Raw genomic sequence first — 8,008 nt, forward strand, 5'->3', positions numbered from 1 at the left:
CAATTTGCTTTATGTTTCACCAACACAGATAGGTCTTATGGTAACGATGGGATAAAAAGGGCTACGAGTGTGAAGGAAGCAGCCGTGGCCTTGATTAAGGAACAGCCCCACGATTTGCATAGTGTTAAAATGGGAAAATATGGAAAACCATCTTCAGGACTGCCAACAGTGCGATTTGAACCCACTATCTCCTGAATGCAGCTTACAGCTATGCGCCCCTAACCACACGGTCACTTGCTCAGTAGTACAACGTTAAACCACAAGTACATGTAATAATCTGGGTCAGAGGCATGGAATGAAGTACTATTGACAAAAGAAAACTATTAAACTGCAAAAAACTGAAGAGTGCCATTAAATTACCAAATACAGAAGTCCCCAGCATGAGCCTATAATTATGTAATCAACTGAATAATATTACCAAGCTGTATGGTGTGTAAGTGGGCTATAGGCACCCTGTTCTTTAATCATCCCAACAAGAAGGAAATTCAGTAGATGTTTTCTAACTCCCCCTAGACTCAGGAATTGCTCTAGGTTGCAAATGTTGAAGTCTAAGGTGGATTCATGACCTTACATTTAATCACAAATTTCCTGACCATCACGTTCTCCCAACTGGACCATGTTAACTGGAAAATGTAGCTGTAATACGAAATAAATCAATAAAATACGAAACACTAACAGCCACTCCAGATACGGTACAATATGCATCTCTAATGATATCTGGACCTCATTCTGGCCTTTCTTTATGTTGATGAAAGATAAGACGAGATAAGCCACTTATTCATAGAAACTTAAGGAAAGGTCATTCAGGCTGGACTTGTTCTAAGAATCAGACAGCAGAAAACATGAGTGAACATGCCCCACAGATAATAAAAAAGAACTGAAGTGTATGTGACAATTTTTAAACAACCTAAAAAGGACTATTTTAACCTGCTGACAAACTGCTTGTTGCCAATGAAGGTCGTTCAAAGCAGCAAGCAACTTTCAAGATTTGTGACAGGAAATGATAACCACATTTGCCAGACTAAACATGATAAAGGGAAGATATCCCTTGTTTCCTCTATATGTTCTTGATGTGCATAGAAGTATGCACTGTACTCATTCTTAACAATACCAGAAACCCAAATATAAATTCAGAGTCATAAACATGATGGTTAAGTCTTGCAGAATTTATTCTGGAAACCTATGCAAATAAACAAAGATCTGAATTCAAATCTTCTCTTATTCTGCACCTCTATGTAACAAATGTCACATTACTCTCTGGATGTGCTTCAGTATTTTATCCTTCGTCTTCAAAATATCCTCTTTCGAGACTAACACAAACTGAATCTACCTAAGCCAAATTGAAGTGCTACGAAAAGACCATATGAAAAAATTAGTAGCCTATTTCCAATGAAAGGCTCCAAAATTAAAGCTGGAATTTGACAGGAATGTGGCACAGCTGAAAATCCCTGCCAAAATGACAAGCTGTGTGGAGTCGTTTTCTGTTTGCCGATTGACTGCTGACTTCCTCACAGTAAGGGCTATACAATGCAAACTGTAGCAACTAGTATCACTTTCCTATTCCTTTTATGCATAAATCGGAGGTTTATTTTGGGGCCCTGCAGTGGAAACGGGCAGCTAATGTTTTTGCAAATGGTCTTCTCGCAGCACATTGGTTATAAGTAGACCTGGGATTTTAAGGTAAATGCCTATTTCGTTCCTTACGAAATAACATGATTTTTTAAAAATATGTTGAGGTTTCATGATAAATCCCTTACATTAATAGAGTTTTATAGTGCCCTAAAATGTCTATTTAGACCTTTAGAGCCTATTTTACTATTTTAGTGCCTAAAAATGCCTATTTTCTACATTTCAAAAAATTCAACTTCTTTTTACAATCACACAATGGACATCCCTGGAACGAGCAGAACAGCAGAGCGTGGGTTTTTCACAGAAATGTGCTCTTCCCAGACAACTGTCACCAAAGGAATGCTGAGTGAAGGGTGGAGGTGGAGGATTAGCTCAGAAGAACGAGCGGGTAGTAAAGGACGTACTGTGTCGAGTGACGGGATGAGGAGGAGGATTATCTAGGAAGAACAAGGAGCAGGTAGTAAGAAGGGACATACTGTGTCAAGACGCCAGTGAAAGAACATCTGTTTAAGTTAATATAGTTCATCATGCCTAAAACGAAATCATCTAAGAGTGCGCTTATACAACAATGGCTTGTACAATTTCCAGGGATGACTTTTGATGGCAAGATTATTTTCTGCCAGTACTGCAATAAACAGGTATGTCATATATCTTAAATTTCATATTCATCTAAAACTAAGGTTTTGATATTGGCTCCTCTAATTAATTGTAGAGACCTAGTCCAGGCGACCTGGGTTCGATTTCCAGTACCAGCAGTAATTTAGAAATCTATGAGGTCTGGAACGGTGTTGACCCAGCATCGTGAGGACAACTGAGAAACTACAGTGGGCAGGGGTCACGGAGGCAAGGCAATACGGCTGAGGGATGTATCGTGTTGACCACACGCCACCCAATATCTGCAGGCCATGAGCTGGGCAGCAACCATTATTGAAAGACAAGGCCCTTCGGGGACTGTAGTGTTCTTGTTCTTAATTAACTTTAGAGTAATAATGGCTTAATGTAAATAGTTCAAAATTACAAATTTTATTCAATAGCTCACCTTTTCTATTCCTCATCTTAGTCTCTAATTGACATCACTTTATTGTGTTTTAGATTTCACATGAGAAAAAATGCCACCTTCAGCAGCGTGCAGATACTGCCAGTCACAAAGCGAAAGCAGCCATGAAAAGTAACATTGGACAGACTCTGCTCACACAAACTAAATCTCCTACAAGCCATAATGGTTTCTATGCTGATATGTGTGGAGCCCTAGTTGCAGCAAATATCCCCTGGAATGCTGTGCATAATCCAGTTCTCAGAGATTTTTTACAGAAATACACCAAGCAGCACATCCCATCAACATCTACATTAAAGAAAAACTACTTACATATTTGTTACAATGAGGTCATTTTGTCAATCAGGGAGGATATTGGGGAGTCTTGCATATGGTTGTGTGTGGACAAAACCACTGACTCTGTGGGCAGCTACATTGCTAACCTTACAGTAGGAAAACTGGAACCCAATCAGGCATCTACCGCTCACCTTCTTTGCCCTAAACAGCTTAAGAAAGTCAATAGTCAAAGCATTGCATACTTCATCAACAAGGGGTTGCAATAGTTGTATCCTGGGAGTGTTGATGATTCTAAAGTCCTTCTCCTTGTCTCTGAGTCTGCTTCCTACATGATTGACACTGCACCTCTCCTCAAAACTTTCTATCCTTCTTTAATTCATGTTACTGCATGGCCCATGCCTTGCATAGATTCGCAGAAACAGTTAGGGCTGAGTTTCCTGCAGTAAATACTCTCATTTCAACAATGAAGAAAGTGTTCTGTAAGGCTCCATCAATAATAGCCATCTTTCAAGAGAAACTCCCCTCTATTCCCCTTCCACCACGGCCAATCATCACCCGTTGGGGTTCCTGGATGGAAGCTGCCCTGTATTATGCAGAACATCTTGAGGAAATCATGACTGTGATAGATAATTTGCCTTTAACGGATGGCTCTGCATGTGTGTCGTCAGTCAAAGAGCTGTTAAATGACTGGTCCACTGTTCAGAGAGACATTGCGTATATTCAGGCAAATTTTTCATTTCTTCCAGTCACCATTACAAAAATGGAGGAAAAAGGAAACAGTCTCAAACAGCAATTTTCTGTAATTGAGGAAACTGAGAATAACATACAAAGTGCTAGGGGCAAGGTAGGGGATAAAATAAGAGACAAGTGGCCTAGTGTCCTGCAGAAGAACCCAGGTTATTCAGTGCTGAAAAGGGTACATCACGTAATGGATGGGGAAAAGGTAGACTTACCAAGTGAAATTGAATTGAAAAATGTAGGTAAATTTTCCTATGCCCCTCTAACATCTGTGAGTGTGGAATGCTGTTTTTCTACTTTCAAAATGATTTTAACAGACAAAAGACACAGCCTGACTGTGGAAAATTTGGAGAAGATTATTGTTATGTACTTTAAATAAACTACCAATGAAAGTACTATAGGAATGTTCCTCACAAATAATTAACACATACTCCATTCGCGTTTACACCATTATTGGATGCCTACAGTGCTGTAATTGTGTACAGTGATTTTAGTGTTAAGGTTTTAGATCAGTACTGATAATGATATATCATATAATCCATAAGTTTTTTGACACATGACTTTTTTAATATTGTTTTTGATAAATGTCTTTTTTATTCTGTCTTAATTTTGCAGTTATTTCGGTTAAGAATAGGGATACTACGTTTGTTAAAGTAAAAAAAAGTATCACGTTACAGTTTAAGTGTGTATTGTAATATTTTAAAGTCTATTTCCTGCCTATCCACACATTTTTAAAACATACTATAAGTGCCTATTTTCTCCTTCAAAAGCCCATTTACTTGTTTAAAAGCCTATTTTAGGTGCCTAAAACTAATCTTTTTTGAGCCTAAAATCCCAGGTCTAGTTATAAGCTATAAATTTCATTTTTGTTCCGTATTGAAGCGCATTGATAACAAATAAATTGACTTTTTCAGTACAATATATCAAGTAAGTGATATTACATCAGTCTTGGGACTAGTTTCAGGCACTTAGTGGCCATCTTCAGCCAAATAAAAATTAAACGGACTATGTGATAACTAAAACGTGTCATAACATGACAAGAACATCATAATCATAAATTTTGTTATTATATGTAATTTAATGTTGTAATTAATGTGTCAGCACATTGGTTATGTCGCCAAAGTTTCAAGGTAGATTTTGGCATGAAGTGTGTGGCACTTCCCTTGTGAATCTAATCATGATCTCCTAGGCCTCCTCCTGCTTCTTTTAACTTCCATGGCTAAATGTTTTACTATCCTAGGTAACCTAAACTCCGCAATTTACTTCATGTAACAACCATAGCTAATTCATATACACAGCTTCATCCATTAAATTTATTCATAGCCTTTATCTCTTCATTATGAGTGGCTACTTCCCACTGTTCTCACCTGCTTCTACCAGTAATTATTTCAGTTACCTTCTGCTTAGGAATAAGATACCGTATCCAGAGAACTAGACAAAAGAGTGACTGAATGGGTGGCTATACTTCTAGAAAATAGATCTCAGAGAATAAGAGTAGGCAAAGCTTTATCTGACCCTGCCATAATTAAGAGGAGAATTCCTCAAGGCAGTATTATTGGACCTTTATGTTTCTTATATAAATGATATGAGTAAAGAAGTAGAATCAGAGATAAGCATTTTTGCGGATGATGTTATACTGTATAGAGTAATACATAAGTTACAAGATTGTGAGCAGCAAAATGACCTTGATAATGTCGTGAGATGGACGGCAGACAATGGCATGGTGATAAATGGGGTTAAAAATCAGGTTGTGAGTTTCACAAATAGGAAAAGACCTCTCAGTTTTAAATACTGCGTTGATGGGGTGGGAGTTCCTTATGGGAATCATTGTAAGTACCTAGGTGTTAATATAAGGAAAGATCTTCACTGGGGGTAATCACATAAATGGGATTGTAAATAAACAGTACAGATCTCTGCACATGGTTATGAGGGTGTTTAGGGGTTGTAGTAAAGATGTAAAGGAGAGGGCATGTAAGTCTCTGGTAAGACTCCAACTAGAGTATGGTTCCAGTGTATGGGACCCACATCAGGATTACTTGATTCAAGACCTGGAAAAAATCCAAAGAAAAGCAACTTGATTTGTTCTGGGTGATTTCCGACAAAAGAGTAGCGTTACAAAAAGTTGCAAATTTTGGGCTGGGAAGACTTGGGAGAAAGGAGATGAGCTGCTCGACTAAGAGGTATGTTCCCAGCTGTCAGTGGAGAGATGGCGTGGAATGACATTAGCAGATGAATAAATCTGAGTGGTGTCTTTAAAACTGTTCAGGAGAACAAATTAGGGCAAATACTTGTTTATAGAAAGGGGAGTTAGGGACTGGAATAACTTACCAAGGGAAATGTTCAATAAATTTCCAATTTCTTTGAAATCATTTAAGAAAAGGCTAGGAAAACAACAGGTAGGGAATCTGTCACCTGGGCAACTGCCTTAAATGCAGATCAGTAGTGGCTGATTGAACCAGCTTCCATACCTAAACAGCAAAGTAGGCCTGAAAACAGAGCAACCTATGGATAGTTTCACCTGCAAACTCCCTGAATTAGAAACATCTTGATTCAATTTAACTTAGTGTAACAACTATCCTGAAAAACAAAAAACCAGAAACAAAGTGCCTGAAATGATCCATTTCCTGATTTGTATTCACTATCCAGCATTGAATCTTTTTATTTCTTATATTATTAAAAAAAAATACTTTAATAAAAACTATAGAAAATGCTGTGAACAACTTGAACAACACAGTCAGTTTCTAGCTGCTATTTCTTACAGGAGCTAAAAACATCAAAAAGGCCAAATTATCTGGATTTTGTATTTTTTGCTATTTGTTTTATGTCGCACCTACACAAATAGATAGGAAAGAGCCAGGACTGGGAAGGAAGTACCCATGACCTTAAATAAGGTACAGCCCCAGCATTTGCCTGCTCCTGGTGTGAAAATGGTAAACAACAGAAAATCATATTCAGGGCTGCAGATAGTGGGGTTTGAACTCGTGGGACCCATGCATGGAGGTAGTAAATACTCACTTCCTTGAGCTAGAATTATCAAATTGATGACATCATGGAATATATCACAATGCAAAAAAATACTAGCAAAGAGCAATTACTATAAGGATGATTCATGATGCAGTATTGGTAATTATACTGTCTCTACATCTGATCCTTCAAAGCCATATCAAGAACAGCTAGCCCATATATATGGAATTTGTAGAACTGACAACCTTGACTGATCCAAGCTATTCAGGATTGAAGATGATTCTAGTCAAATCCAGAGAAGGAAAGCCCAGTATTTCTCCTCCTTTTTTCTGTTGATTTTACGTCATAACAACTCAGATAGGTCTTAACAGCGACAGTGAGATAGGACAGGGCTAGGGCTGGGAAGGAAGTGACTGAGATCCTTAACTGAGATACAGCCCCAGCATTTGCCTGGAGTAAAAATGGGGAAACCACAGAAAACCACCTTCAGGGCTGCTGACAGTGGCATTCATTCCCACCATCTCTCCAATACAAGCTAACAGTTGCATGGCCTGAACAATGCAGCAAACTCACTAGGTCTTCCTGGACCTTCATCTACAGAAACCCATCTTCAAGGGCTGCCAACAGTGGGGTTCAAAACAACCATCCCTCCAATACAAGCTAACAGTTGCGTGGCCTGAACAATGCAACCAACTTACTACTGTAGGTCTTCCTGGACCTTTATTCACAGAAAACCATCTTCAAGGCTGCCAACAGTGGGGTTCATACACATAATCTCTCCAATACACGCTAACAGCTGCATGGCCCGAATGCAGTCAACTCACTAGGTCTTCCTGGACGTTTATCCATCTTCAGGGCTGCCGACAGCGGTGTTCATTCCCACCATCTCTCCAATACAAGCTAACAGGTGCATGGCCTGAACAATGCAGCCAACTCACTAGGTCTTCCAGGACCTTTATCTACAGAAAACCATCTTCAAGGGCTGCCAACAGTGGGGTTCAAAACAACCATCTCACCAATACAAGTTAATAATGGCAAGGCCTGAACCACACAGCCAACTCACCAGGTCTTCCTGGACCTTTTCTCACTTCTTCGAGGTCAGCACCTTAAGAGGATTTGGTGCAGTTTTACAGCCAGATGCCCAATCCTATGTGGTGGGGTGTATTCACTATTGTGTATTTTAGGTACATTAAGAGAAGTGTATCAAGATGAACACGTACACCCAGCTCCCTGAACTAGAGGAATAAACCATACACAGTTAAAATCCCCAGCCCAGTCAGGAATCGAACCCAGGCCCCTCTGAACCAAAGACCAATAAGCTAACCATTCAGCCAAGGAACCAGAACA

General features: G+C 39.1%; 1 protein-coding gene across 1 annotated transcript in view; it reads right to left on the reverse strand.

Annotated features, from left to right (window-relative positions):
* The window catches only part of spel1 (DNA mismatch repair protein spel1), a 235,254-nt gene that overhangs the window by 154,607 nt on the left and 72,639 nt on the right, over window positions 1-8,008 (reverse strand). The window lies entirely within an intron of this gene.

The sequence above is a fragment of the Anabrus simplex genome, chromosome 3, assembly GCF_040414725.1.
Source record: "Anabrus simplex isolate iqAnaSimp1 chromosome 3, ASM4041472v1, whole genome shotgun sequence".
Classification (NCBI taxonomy): Eukaryota; Metazoa; Arthropoda; class Insecta; order Orthoptera; family Tettigoniidae; genus Anabrus; species Anabrus simplex.